Source organism: Pararge aegeria, chromosome 1 (genome assembly GCF_905163445.1).
Source record: "Pararge aegeria chromosome 1, ilParAegt1.1, whole genome shotgun sequence".
NCBI lineage: Eukaryota > Metazoa > Arthropoda > Insecta > Lepidoptera > Nymphalidae > Pararge > Pararge aegeria.
The window spans coordinates 18251799-18267317 of NC_053180.1; the positions used below are offsets into that span (position 1 = coordinate 18251799).

General features: G+C 34.6%; 1 protein-coding gene across 1 annotated transcript in view; it reads left to right on the top strand.

The window, feature by feature from the left end:
• Positions 1–731: 731 nt before the first annotated feature.
• LOC120624052 overlaps positions 732–15519 on the top strand; it is a 208219-nt gene continuing 193431 nt past the window's right edge. Inside the window, exon 1 of the mRNA XM_039890384.1 lies at positions 732–933. The gene's annotated coding sequence lies outside the window, so the exon portion shown is untranslated. The remainder of the gene's footprint in view (positions 934–15519) is intronic.

The window sequence follows — 15519 nt, forward strand, 5'->3', positions numbered from 1 at the left end:
GTGAAGCGCTGGCAGCCATATTAATCTACACACACATCTACATCTTGTGCTTGTTTAATTTAACGACAATTCGGAAAATGATATTGATATTCCGTCAGAAATACTCTCATCTCGTTCATTTTAAAGATATTTAAACAGGCTCATTAAAAGCAGGACAATTTTTCAAATTATATTTTTAAAAGTTAATCACAAAGTTATGTAATAAGTGATCATATCACAAAGTTAAGAAACTACCAGTTTTATCTTTTTTTAACAAAAAGTATGAAAAATCTTTTGAAAAGGCTTTTTCTATCAATGTGCAAAGTAACAACATCGATCAGTTTGTCAGTTGCAGCATAAATTAAGGACAAACGAACATAACGCTTTCGCAAACATCTAATCGAGTAAAGTATTAATATTGATGGATAAAACTCCGCGCTTTTAAATTTCCGTTAAATTATTATCTGCATAAAAAATTAAATTACAACTAGGAACCAAACAAAACAAAACGAAAGCATAATCAAAAACGTAACACCGTGCAAGAGAAACGGTAATGAAGCGCCATTTTAAATCGGCCATTTTGGAATTGGATTTCGCGACTTAAAGGGGTTGTTTCTACACTCCAAATTTAGGTGATCAATTTGCTGGCTTAATCGTGGATGAACAATGGGGAATGACCTTAAGGAGGCGTGGGGCGCATGCGTAGAGGAACCCTGGCAAACTGTCATGGCAGCTCAGTATCGTATCGACGCCAAGCGGTCGCGCGTATTTTCTTAACGCGGTAAATACATATCTCCTGATTTCAGTAACTATTCGTCTCCGTATAGTAGAATTGACAGATTTCTGTGCTTGTGTGTATTTGTGACAGTTGGTTTGGACAAGTGAAAGGTGGTGTGAACTGGATAGTGCCTGAAGGAACTGGTTTCGTCCGGATTGAACCGCTTGGAGTAAACTGTGAGTAGTTTCGAGCATTTGTTTGAGCAAGACGCACGTTTCTGTCCACTCGGCCTGTATTTGACGACTCTTACCATTTAAGTAGGTTATCTAACGTGTTACAGGATTTTAACATAAAACCCCTCGTCATTACTGTTTTTAAAACTGTTTACTGAAAGCCTTACAAGGCACATCACATGAAGGTACCAAAAAAAAATCTTCGTACACTTTTCATTATCAGGCTTCCAATGCTAATTATAAACCTTCGAAACGTGGCCAATATACATCGTTAGCATAGTTTGGGTTACAAACAAACGGATTCTATTCGAACATAATATTAAAATCTTCTTTTTACAAGTAAGTCAGTTAAAGATCCTCTCTAATCTTTTTGTCGGTAATGAGACTACCATCGGTTCATACAACGGTAAGTAATGAATTAAAAACCTCATAAATTATCCGAAGAGTTAGAGTAAAACAAAGTGATTGAAATTTATGAAATTTATTCATTTTCTTTTGGTGTGCTTTAATGTTACTCTGGATATGATCAGAATATATTAAAATATAAGTGTCTATAGTCCACTATTCACTTGTAGACGGAGTCTTACTTTTATAATATTACTAACAACATCGGTAAGTAATTAATAAAAAACGTAATTCGCCGACTGATGAGTTGTAAAACAAAGATACTGAAATTTATACTTTTTTTTTTAATTATCAAATAATAAAATAATATCAAAACCATAAGTATTCAAAGTCCAAAATAAAAATAGGCGGATCCAAATGGTGTTGCCATACACTACACTATCATATATTACTAACAACATCAAGGATCCTAGAATAAAATACTGCAATATCAGAGCACAGAATAAAAGATAGGTAGATAAATTCTTTATTGCACACAATTAAGGGATAAATATAATATACTAGCTATTGCCCGCAACTTCGTCTGCGTTTGATTTTGTTTTTAAAGTATTCAGTATCACTAAGCCTTAAATGAGTATAGTAGTATATATATATATATATATATATATATAACATGTGACTGTCAGTTAATTATAGACAAATAATTTGCAATAAAATAAAATTGCGACTATAATTAAAGATCTAAGCTATCCTATCTCTTAAGTTGGACCAGAATGCTGACGGTGTGCCAATTTAATTTAAAATCGGTTAAGTAGTTTATCCATCGCGGACAAACATCGTGACAGGAGATTTATATATATTAAGATATTGAAAACATAAATACTAGAAAAATAAAAATGCGCAAAGGCGGTCTTATCGCTTTAAGCTATGAACCAGGGCCGCGGAGCTTTTGTTTGGGGCCCCCAGAACCTCAGGCTCGATAGAATTATTCTGTATCTCAGTGTGGCGCCCCGAGGGACGTCAAAATCGATGGAATCTATCATTACACAAGCACATTCAACGTGGAAGAATGCATGAGCATCCTTGAATAACTCGTTTATTCAACACAGACAATCGCTCACTCCTTCTAGAGCTTAAGCTGACACCCTCGCCTGTGCAGCAAAGTGGGAGCATAGATGCCATTGAGGAAACGATGTGAGCTATGATATGACAGCAACACCCCTGGTTCGAATATCGCCCACACGGTCCTTAGATCTGGCATCATAGAATCAAACAAACAAACAGAAAACATGTTATTGCCGGTATTTAAAAAAAGGGTGTCCACTTATATAAATATTTTGGTTACATACTAATTTAAACATTTACGTTTAAGTCGCCACTGCGGTGTAGGCCCCCCAAAGTCTCGCCAACGTCACGAGCCTTTCGCATGCAATCCGGTCCACACCTCTGATGGAAAATATCTCCTCTCCTTTGCCGTCCTCTTTTCCTCGTTTTATTTCTTGGAACCCATTTCGTCACGTTTTAAATCCACCTCTCTGGTTGGAACTGGCAAACATGTCCTGCCCAATTCCATTGTAAAATCCTTATCCTTTTTGTCATAGATATGACTATGACAAATTTTGTTATCTTTCGATTTTTTTTTATTCCTTACTCGATCTTTAAACCTTTAAAATGAACATGCTCCTTTCCATATTCTTTTCTTAATCACCATATTGCAGGTATAAGAGTCCTTAAAAGAAAATTCGCATTGATAAATCAAACATTTTAGGTTCAGTTTGCTTACAAGATCAGTCGAGAAACAATTTTAAAACTACCCTAAATCTGGGTCACGACGGTGATCGTGTCGTCAAGTCCACGGTTTATAGATGTATACGCCTTCAATTTCATAGCTTAATGCCTAACACAACATTATTCACGTTAACCTTGCAGACTGACAGGCTTTCTTCAGTCTATACTTCCATACTTATATTATAAAAAGGTAAAGTTTGTGAGTTTGTGAGGGTGTCGGGGTAATCTCTGGATCTACTAACCGATTTTGAAAATTCTTACCAATATAAAGCCACATTGTATGCATTATTTGTGAGTGTCATAAGCTATATAAGATTAACCTGAAAAGTGAAGTTAAGGCAGCGTTTGCAAGAAACGTTTTCATTCGACCGTTTTTTCTCAGACTTGCTTTGTAATTACGACAACCACGAAAATATAATGTGGCTTTATATTAGTGAAAGAATTTTCAGATCGGTTTAGTTGACCCAGAGATTACCCGTTGTCTATTTGATCGCAAACACCCGTGACAATCTCATAACCTCACAAACTCTACCTCTTTATAATATTAGTATAGAAGTAAGAGTATAGCTTTCCCGTTGGGCATAAAACTCTTAAAATCCATACCTCGATTAGCCTCGGCTAATTCAAGAAAACTTGCACTACCACAAAACTATAGCCTGAGATAGAATACGGTGTGGATACTCCTTGCACGATCAAATATTAGGCATGTCTGCATTGCTTACTTATTCTTTGAAAAAGTATATTGATTTTGTAAAGTTTTAATGGTATTCTTCACCTTAATGGATTAAGGAATTTTCATTTCAAGCGAGAGGCTAAATAACTTGGCCTTTATTTGAATATTTAGTTCATTATTCTCTTAAAACGGGTTCAAAAGGGAAGGATCGCTTTATACGAGTATTAATTGCCTGGGGAAAAAAATGTTTATATTGATTTGTTATCGCTGGGCTACGATCTCATTACTAAATTACTTTCTATCGCGATCAATACAACTCTTTGTAAAATTTTTCTTCATTTGCGTTCCTTCAGATCTTCACGTCCTACTTCCAAGGTTTAACTAACTTAATTTTTACAATTTCCGTGTTTCTGTTACTGGGATAAAAAGTAGCCTCTTCGTCCTTTCAACTATTTTTTGTCGAACTGGTTGTATAGTCGTATACACAAACACTACTTGACTTTTTTAATGGTGCCTGTAAAGCAAGCATACTAGAAATAAATGAATTTTGTATTTCACTGGGCAAAAGCCTCTTCTCATAGAAGCGTAGGATATAGAGGGCTCGTTTCACATGTACCCGACAGGTGTCAGCCGCGTAATAAATTTTCGCGTCCGGTGCGCTCGACCCGTACATCTGACGTCATTCATATTTTCGTTTCTGATAAATGAGTTGCTTTCCGTTCCATGCAGCTCTGGCACCTCTCAAGCTTATTGCAGCCCTGTAGCAGAGTAATAAAGACGAAATACGACGTTCTACAACAACTAAAAAGTTTATTGTGACGAGTATAAAATGTTTACCAACCATATACCATAGTGGAATCTTAAACCGTGTCATACTTATTATTGAGTAGTTCCGGTGGCCATCCGTGATCTTCATCGTCAGTTTCACTAAATCTATGAATTCTTATATCTGATTTCGCCAGAATCCCTCTAACATATCTTGACTTGATGAAAATAGGGCGACTTTCCAAATGGGTTAATAATTGATAAAAACATAAAAAAATTACAAACGGATTGAGAACCTACTCCTTTTTTGAAGTCTGTTAATAAACAGATATTCTTGAATAAATTAATAGGTACCTACCATATTTTGTGTTCGATTATATTAAAAGCTGTGCTTGCAATTTAAGACGCGCAAACACATTTTAACAACGCGCAATGAAATTTTACAGCAAAATTATCCACGCGTCTAGAGGAGAACCAGTGATGTGTCTTTATAGTCTCAACTAAATATACTGAGTCTGCTCGCCTCAACCTCACATTTTATTTTATTTTAAAATTCATTTACTCTTTTTTCTTTGGTGTCTATAAAGTAAAGCAGGTTTTACACTTGTCCACATTATTGCACAGTTTTATCCAGATTTATTGTGAAATAAGAAATGCAGCAGCGTACGAAAAAACTGACAGAGGAAAGCAAATATTCCCAGATTTGAAGCAGAGACGTTTGCCCGTCCGGACAATCTTTAAATCGCAACATTTAAATTCCTTGGAATCAACTCTGTTGCGCACATAAAAGAACATCGCATTGACCACTATTGTATGCGTGAACGCGCCAGCCACACCAAAAATTTCGTTTTCTCTGCAATCTTGAGTTTTATTAAGAGAGGTAAATATGTAAATAAAAGTGCCAATTCAGTTTCCAAAAGCTTTGAATGTGAATTTGAATTTGAATAAATCTTGTATGTACAGAATGTATGTTCACGTATGGACATGCTTAGAGACGCAAATCACGTTTAGCCAAAGTCTCTGAGACTTTGTATAAAACGCGTCTTTAACTTAGAGTTTAAGCTTTCGCGTAAATGTTGACCCCATTTGCTTTCATAAGGCTTCTATCTCGAGATGCTTACTTCAGCTTTTATGTTTCGAGTATCAGCTATTATACGATTTTCAATAGGATTCTCGGGTATTTATCAACCCTATCTTTTGAAATTACTTCTGTCAATGATGTTACTCGTGCCTGTATTTAGAACCAAAATTAACCGAACGAGGGTGTAAGTTTGAAAGTTTTCTTTATCTGTTTGTGTCATTTTCGGAACGGCCCAATTTCGGAAAATTTCTTATTATAAGTAGGCAACAAAGGTCTTTTACTGTGCTAACATTTTCTTGGAAACCTACGGGGCATTTCCCTAGATGTGAGTTTAAGGTATATAATTAATAAATTTAGTATTCAGTATAGTTAATTTCACTTTTTTTTGATCACCAACCAGTTGACTAAAGAAGTCTCCCGTTAGGAGAGTTCTTTAGTCCAGCATTGGACTGCTATTGATGATGATAACAAATTTCCATTTGATACCTCAAGCCGTTGACACATGCATGGAGGGATGGACAAACATAACAGTTAACCGTTCCGTTCTGTTTTTCCATTATGATGGTGGTTTAGAACTCTAAAAGATAACTTCATTGCAACAAAACATAAAGAAACAATATAAAAAAAACAATGATATAAGTACATAGTGTTAGGATGCAAAGACGGCCTTATATACATAAAGTAAAAAATATCTTTATTCAAAAGTAGGCTCATGGATGGCACATATGATGCGTTTATCACATGAGTAATGTGTTCATGGTATTGAAATGATGGCGATAACCATATTCGTAACGCGCCCTGGCAATAAGAAGCATCTTTTATCTTCTTTGATCTTTAAAAGGCAACCTAAGCGTAGGAAGCTATCAGTCAAACGGACAGTGGACGTTGCACAAAGTAAAAATAAAATAAACCTGTGTAAATATAAATACTATATAACAGTAACAAATAAACAAATATTCGATACATGATAAATATTAAAATAAAAATCTAATATAATACAAATAATAGTTATTTTATTTGGTTTTATTTCGGTTCATCGGTTATTTTAGGTTATTTTTGTTAATAAATATAATTTAAGTTGAATGTAATTGAAATTAAAAGACGTTATAATATTTTAACAAATCACTTAATTATATAGATAAATTAAAATGTTTGTGTAATAATAATGTTTGAAAATATGTATAACGTATTAGGTAAGTGAACGTACCATTCAATTACAATTTGAATTTGGTACCAAAAGATCTTTGGAATTTGACTTTTTCTTTTTGCCTGCCTTTATTACTCAGAGGTCTACGTTTAGCTCCCTATTATGCCAGATATTCAGGAACGGGAATGGTCTCCGGATAAAGCTATTCGCGCAGGCTACCGCAAATTTATTCATTGGATCGTCCAACGGTTTACAGTTCCTGCGAATACCTCCTCTTTTTGCAGCGAGCTAAATAATCTCTATAGAGTACACTTAAGTTAATGCTAATTAATTGAATTCCATACTAATATTATAAATGCGAAAATATGTTTGTTTGTCTTCGCTTCACGTCTTAACTACGGTTTCCTTGTAATTTTTGTATAACATGCGCTATAAAACGCAGTTGGGTAAAATATTCCCCCTTACCAAGAATAACAATTGCGTAAAAAAACAAAAAGAAATAGACTTATTTCATAATAAATATACTAACTTTAGGTGTAAAGTTATTGGCACTTTTAAATGTACTATTAGATATTTCAAATTCAAAATTCAAAATATCTTTATTCATGTATGCCTATCACAGGCACTTCTGAAGCGTTCATACATATATGTTTACACAATTGTAAGTATTTTTTTTTTTGTTATCACCATCTCACAGTTTATTTATATTAGACTATGAAGCTAGAGCAATTCACATCCAAGCTTTTTTATCGTTCAAGTAATCCTTAATATTATATTAGGATTTTTCTGTAAGCTTACGTTTTATATAAACTTTGAGAGACATCTCAAAGATTTCATTTGGTAATTTGTTATAAAATAATATACAATTGCGCTTGAATGAATTAGTAACCTAATTAATTTGTTTGTAAAATATTTTTAAGACATATATTTTATAATGCACTTGTTTTAATATATGTAGGTAAATTGAATCAAATAAATGTAATTCCGATGTAGGTATTGAGAGATAAATTTAAAGATTTTAAAATAATGACAGTGTATAGTCAGTACATATTTGAAAATTTAATGTACGTTCATAAAAACATTTCTATATTTAAGAAAAAATGTGACTGCAATAATTGAAACATTAGAAGTAAGAATAAACTTACAGTGCAATATACTCGGTTACATAAAATTCATAATTCGTTTAAAGGAAATTGCATACAATTCTACAATAACTTACAAATGGTCATCTTGGAGATGTCTCTTAAAAAGTTCAAAGTTTGTATTAAACGTAAGCTTATACAAAAGTCCTATTATAGTATAAAGGACTACGTAAACGATAAAAAAGCTTGGGTGTAAATTATTGCTCTAACCAGGTTGCTCTTCTAATAATTAAAAATGACATTGTGAGATGGTGATAACAAAAAAAAACACCCGGCTAAGTTTGTTGTGGGCTTCTTCTTAGACCAGGACGCGTTTGGAACCCTCGCAGCTTTAGTTTTAAGTTTACGAATGTGGTTATCGCCATCATCTCACTACCGTGTGGTTCTTATGTACGCATCAAAAGTGCCACCTGTGGGCCTACTTGAATAAAGATTTTTGACTTTGACTTTGACTTTGGTAATTAATTTTGAAATTATTAGTAAACGTTGTGAAAACCTGTAATAAGCCGATCATTCACACATAGCTCAAAGCGTAGAACCAACCAATCAATTTGATTTTTGGCATAGAGTTATTTAAAATGACGGCTAGTTAGATTGGCTTTTTATCCCAATGAACGGTTCCCACCTCTAACTTCTCTAAGCTATGTGTGTTTTAAAAAATTAAAATATCACTTGCTTTAACGGTGATGGAAAACATCGCGAGGGAACCCGCATGCCTAAGAGTTCTCCATAATGTTCTCAAACACGTGTGGAGTCCACCAATTAGAACTGGAGGGAGGAGACACGTGCCCTGCAGTAGACCGGTAATGGGTTGGTATGATGATGATGAAAATTATGTGTAAATATTATGGCCTTTTAAAGTAAGTTATGTTGACCTTTACAAAATCCATAGGCAGCTGAAGTTGAACGACTTCGCAAACACACCTTGCTAAGGTTTCGCCACACCCTAAAAGAAAAGGGGCCCGGTTGGGAAGTGGCGGAACTTTGCAAGGATCGATATGGGAGTAGGTAGGTACATGGGGTGGCATACGTTTTGCAAATGAGCCCTAAAACCTCGTTTGTAAGACTGGCTTTTACCCGCGTTTAAAATTAGCTTTTTTACTTTCTGTATCTTTAGCTCACTCTATGCCAAAAAAACTTTGATGCGCGAAAGAGGTGAAAATCTCGGTCTTTTGATGTTTTCATAATAAAAATAGATGTTATTCGTAAACATCGACGAATCTTAAGTGTCAATTCTGACCTCGACATTTTCAGAAGTCCTTAAATAAATCTTCACAGGCCTGCTTTGTATGGAGCGTAGACCCGACCACGCTATTCCAATGGTGGTTGGCGGTTTTAAGCAAAGAAACGGAAAAGAGCAACTGCCGAGTTTCTTACCGGCTTCTTGGTGGAATCTGCATTCCGAACCGGTCATACGGTCGATACAAACCGACAGAATTGACGTTTCAAAAGTGCTTGTTGATTGCAAAGTAAGCCTATTAGAAATAAATAGATAGAAAGTTTAGATTTTTTTAATTTTACTGCAAAAAAATTTGGCTCATAATAAGTTGCCGTATGTTATATATGTGTTAACTGAACTCTCTGAAAAAGAGGTAGGTTTTTTTAATAACTTTAAATTCATACGAATAATGTAAACTATGATAATACAAACACAAAATACCACACCTTGTGGCAAGAATCATAGACAAGCCAGATTATATGAGTTGTCTAATATAAATCGATTAGTGGAAGGTATGCCTGGGAATCTTCTTCGATTAGGCATTACTTACTTAAGCATTGTCTTGTTCTTTGTTAGTAAAAACGGGTAAGTATTTATAACATATGGAAAAAGATGTTATGCGTAAACATCGACGAATCTTGAGTGTCAATTCTAACCTCGACATTTCAGAAGTCCTTAAATAAATCTACACGGGCACAAGCCTTGCCTGCTTTGTATAGACCGTTGACCCGACCACTCTATTTCTATGGTGGTTGGCGGGCTTAGGCAACGAAACGGAAAAGAGCAACTGCTGAGTTTTTATATATATATTCTAATATACATTATATATATATATATATATATATATATATTATGTTTATAAATATATATTATTACATATATATTTTCCTCAAAGAATAGGAACGTGGTGGCTGAGTTATGGGTTAACTTACCAAAGCGTTCGATGGGGACTCGTTTCGCAAATGGACTTCAAAACTTTGTAGATTTCCTTAACGTTGTTTGATTTTATCTCTCTCCCCAAGATATATGAAGAGAACTAACCAACTAACGTTAAATTGTCTTACTACACGGAATTAAATGAAGAAACTTTAGACTAGATTACGAAATACCTGTTTAATTTTCTGAAAGTATGGTTTTGTCGTTTTACTAAAATAAAGCACGCTATTATCTAAGCTGTATATACTTCTATCTATTTATTTTCTCGGGTAATAAGTCACCAGTACGAAAGCTATACAACGTATACCTACCTATACCTATAAAAATATTTAATCAAAAGATGAATATTTATTTTTCCATTTAAACTAATTCAAAACATTTTAAGTGTTTTTTTATGACAACCCTATTGAAGATAAAAGACCGACGAGCGCACAGTACCTACGCCGCGCGATGCGTAACTTGACTATAGATTAAATACGTTACGTGACAGGCTGTTTTTTTTTTCAGTAAAAGCTATTTTATTGGTTTTCTAAAAAAATAGTGGCATTTCGGTTTCACGGATAAGTCTCAGAGACAGTAAGTAATGTGCCTCTAACACCTGTGAAGTATTATTTCGGTTTTCATTTACACGTTGTATACAAATTCGTCAATGTTGGTTAAGGCGTTAAGCCTAGAATTGCTAACAACAGTTAGATTACAAAATCGCTGCAAAAGGATAGAGGATTAATAAACCAGCTTATAATATTATAGGTACATTAGTTGGATATCATTCCCACCCGTATGCTCGGAGATTGTATTAAAAACGGGGATAAACATTTTGCCCTTTAACCATACAAAAAAAATGTCTCCTGCCCCCACTAGCTGTGCTGAGTTAAGTTTTATCAGAATCGATGCAGCAACATAGGTAATAAAGTAAATAAACAATCATATGATTTAAATTTTTAACTAACATGAAAAACCACATGTATGGATCTAAATTTTAACATATAATGGAATCATTATGAATCCGCAGATAATGCTTTTCGTTTCTGAATGTTTGGGCATTCCGCTGGATTTCAGTTAATCGTAAAACTATTAGCTAAATCACTGCACACGAGAGTTCCAATTAAAATCCAAAATGGCCGACGCGTTAACGAATCGCGTATATAAATTAAATCTCTTACCAACGGGGGGGCTGTTAAAATTCACCGTTTTCCGCTTTGGGGCTTGAATATTATTTGATGGAAGTATTTATTGAGCACCTCTAAGCATAAAGTTTTAGAATTTTGTTGATATTTTCATAAAAAAGTATACGCTATAGAATTGATTCTAAAAATGTTGATTTCAAAAAAGGTATGGGCAGTTGGCTATCATAACTAAGACATAATTGCAAACCTACCCACTAAAAATCATGAGTAAAAATCCCATTTCGTAAAACACTGATGTAAAAAGAAATACGTCAGTAGTTTAAAATAACTATTTTATTTATTTACACGTATCCAATCATTTCTGGCGTACAACAATATATTGAAATGATGCGTACATTCCATGAGTTTACTTGATAATTTCTATCTATACGATATCATATCAGATACTACTAAAATTCAAGAAATAAATATTTTCTACAATATCGTTAAGTCTGTGCAAGTCCAAGTAAAATGTAAAATTACTAAGTAGGTCCTACAAACTTTGTATACTGTTCCCTTTTATATCGTTAAGAAGAAAAGTACCTAATAATTTTCTATAAATGGCTTTAGATAACTAGCTGTTAACCGCGACTTTGACCACGTTTTTTTTGCTTTTTACATAACATGTGGCATTGAATTTAGATTTAGTTCAAAAGATATTTTTAAATTTTTTGTTGTAAAAAAAGTTTTTATATTCCACTACAAGTTAGCCCTTGACTGCAATCACATCCGATGGTAAGTGATGATAAAGTCATAATAAAGCGGGAAAACCTGTTAGAGAGTGTGGTAGTCATACCCCTGATCGGTTTCTACGCAACGACGCACCGAAACGGTGTTTGTCGGTAGGGTGGTAACTAACCACGGCCGAAGCCGAACCAGACCAGACTAGAGAAAATTTAGAAATCTTTATATTACTAGTATATTTAAAAATATGTCTTTTATTTGGAATCACCTACTACTACACTACGTGAAAAATACCTACATTTAACAATATAGATATCTCGTAAATTATTCCGTCTCCCATTATGTGATTGTACAATGTATGAGTGCCAAACAGACCAGGGATTAGTGAGAAAAGCACTTAACAGAAAATCTTAAGATAACCTTTGTTTACAAAATAAAATAAAATGAAATACAGAACAAAAAATAACTTTGATAACAGCATTTAAATAATTGACACCAGGCGCTGCGCATTCCACAATCGTAGACACTTTTTATGGCTAACGCGGGTCACAGCTGATGGAAATAAGCAGTGAATATTTTATTTTCCCATAATTTTTATGTGATCCATCGATTTATTACGCTACGTTTTCTTTGAAACTTCAATGTCTGCTTTGTCAATATTTGTTTATTTAAAATCTATATTTGTATTCCACAAATCCTTCTAATATTATAAATGCGAAAGTTTGTATGGATGGATGGATGGATGTTGGTTACCCTTTCACGCGAAAACAACTGTACTAATTTAACTATATTTTGGACTGCAGATAGATTATACCCTGGATATGCTGCTTTTGATCCCGAGGACATGTACGGTTTCTGCAGGATTCATAAAAAAGAAAAGTAGAAAAATAAAATAAAGTAGATTCTTCAAGTAGTAGGATACAAAAGGCCGTATCGCCAAGTAGCGATCTCTGCCAGGCAACCTTAGGATTAGGAAAACTGAAAAGAAATCAAAAAGGTGGCGGATCCCTACTAATATAATAAATGTAAGTTTGTTTGTTACGCTTTCAAGCCAAAACTACTTAACCGATCCTCATGAAACTTTGTATACATATTCTTGGAAGTGTTAGAAGTAATATAGGTTACTTTTTATCCCGACATTAGGCTCGGTTCATTTGGGAGAGGGGATGAAAGTGTTTGACGATTTTACACCATAACTCTGACAAATTATAACCGATTGAAATAATTATTTTTGTACTGTGTGTAGATCTGATGAATGTGGTTGGAGATGGAGGACAGAACTCCTCAGCGGACAGCAGCAAACCCCTAATTTAAGACTTAGCGATACTGAAGACTTCAATTTTTTTTAGAACTACAACTAAATTGAATGCCACATTTAAAAACAAAATTAAACGCGGACGATGTCGCGGGCAACAGCTAGTATACTATAAACTATATTATAAATTGATATATATGCTATTAATACGAAAAACTACATTCTAATACATAAGCCAGACTATACTTATAATAAAAAATAAATGAACTTCATGCCATAATGAGCCTTAAAACTAATTTTGAATATGCCTAGTGAAGTCACTAGGTATATTAAAAAAGCCTGTCTTATGTTAATTTGGAGTGCATTCCACAATTCAATAGCTTTAACAGTGAAGGAATGCTTGTTAAACGTCGTTTTATGGAAAAGCATGATCAAAGTCAGCGTACGATATGATCTTAGTTCATTCCCAGTCATCATAGAAATTGCAAACATAATAATGAATGCAAATCGTAATATCTGGAATAGAATCCAGCCGTGTCACGATCCTAACTAGATAAAGGGGCATGCGAGTACATCTCAAAAAACATCAATCTCGCAAAGATTTTTATAGAATTTATATTAAAAAAAAATAAACCATCCGGAACTAGTTTTACCGGGAAAAAAATCGGTGCTTTTATCCTTTCTGCCCACTTTATAGCGATATTCGAAGTTCAGCTCCACTACAGGTGTATAAAATAGAAATAAAGCTTGCAAAATGTTCTTTTGTTTCGGCTCCCGTCTAAGCTGCCTATTGTTGTCGTTTGCATTTCGTCTTGAACACGGATGCGGATAAAACGTATTATTCCACTAGAGTGCAGGTTTTATACGAATAAAGATATTGCTTATGTACCTCCTGGGAATAGAGAAATACTGGATATAAGCTAGCGTTTCATAGGGCCATGGTGACGGCCGGCTGGCGCAGCGAGCAGCGACCCTGCTTTCTGAGTCCATGGCTTAGTACCCATAACACAAGCTACGCTTACTTTGGGGCTAGATGGCGATGCGTGTATATTCGTAGTATATCTATCTATCTATTTACATAATAAACACAGACCCATTCACTTATAAACATTGAAATGAAATGTATTTATTTGTATGAATAAATTATTATATTTAAAGTCATTAGTACTCCAGTATTTCACTATAAATTAAACCATGACTGCAATCTCACTTGTTGGTTATTGGTGGCACGGATTGCGGTGAATAAAGTGGTGTTGGGTTAATGTCTTCGGGGTATGGTAGTTACTGTTTTTTAAACGCCAGCGTGCCGCGTTCGAACTCTGCCACTCTCTTCTACTAAATCTGCCAAATGCGTCGCAGGTTTTATCGGGAAGATGGTAACTGCTGGAATTGAAAGGATTACGAAAACGTAAAATATTTTCAAATGATAACCTGAGATGGTGATAGTAAAAATAACACCCGGCTAAGTTTGTTGTGGGCTTCTTAGATCAGGGTGCGTTTGGAACCCTTGTAGCTTTAGCTTTACGTTTACGAATTTAGCTATCGCCATTAACTCACTTCGGTCATATTTTACATGTACGCATCAAATGTGCCATCTATGTGACTTTTTGAATAAAGTATTAATTATTTTTCGGCACATTCAGAATTTCAATGCAAATAAACTTTATTAATAAATTGTTCGGTTGCTGTGTTAAAAAAAAACTCGAACACACAAACACATTTCGCGTATATAATAGGTAAGTCGGGATTCCTTGGAAATCCTTAGGCCTTTATGGCATTTCAGCCTTGCGAGGAATGACGGATAGCCTTGGGGGATTCAAATTGACTGCACGCGGGAGGGGAGTTATTTGAGAAATGTCAGATTAATGATTGATATCTTTATAACTTCGGGGCGTACGTTATTGGCATTTGGGTGGGAATCCTTGCCTGATTTTAATATTAATAACAAAGACGTATCGCCATACGCTTTGACGTCATAGCATAAATAAGAATAGACGAAGTAATGCCTTATTTATACTCATACTAGCTGCTGCCCGCGACTTCGTCTGCGTGAACTTCCGAATTGGGTCTAAAGCTTCGCTCGTTAACAATTCTTAATCCTACAACGGGAACTATTTGAGAGATTGGTACCGATAGAACATGTTTTTTTCTATAGCATAGGTGACAACTGACATGCATATGAAATTTCAAAGCTGTCTGCCCGCAGCTTAGCTCGTAAAAAAAATTATTTTTCCCTCGGGAACTACTTAAGGAATCGGGATAAAAGGTAGTCTATGGTCTTTTCTAGGCCTCTTTTCTATGTTTTTTCCTTGTACGCCATTGGTGGCCTGGAAGAAATCGCTATGTAGCGATAAGGCCACCAAATTTTACTCTCTTGATATGTATTTA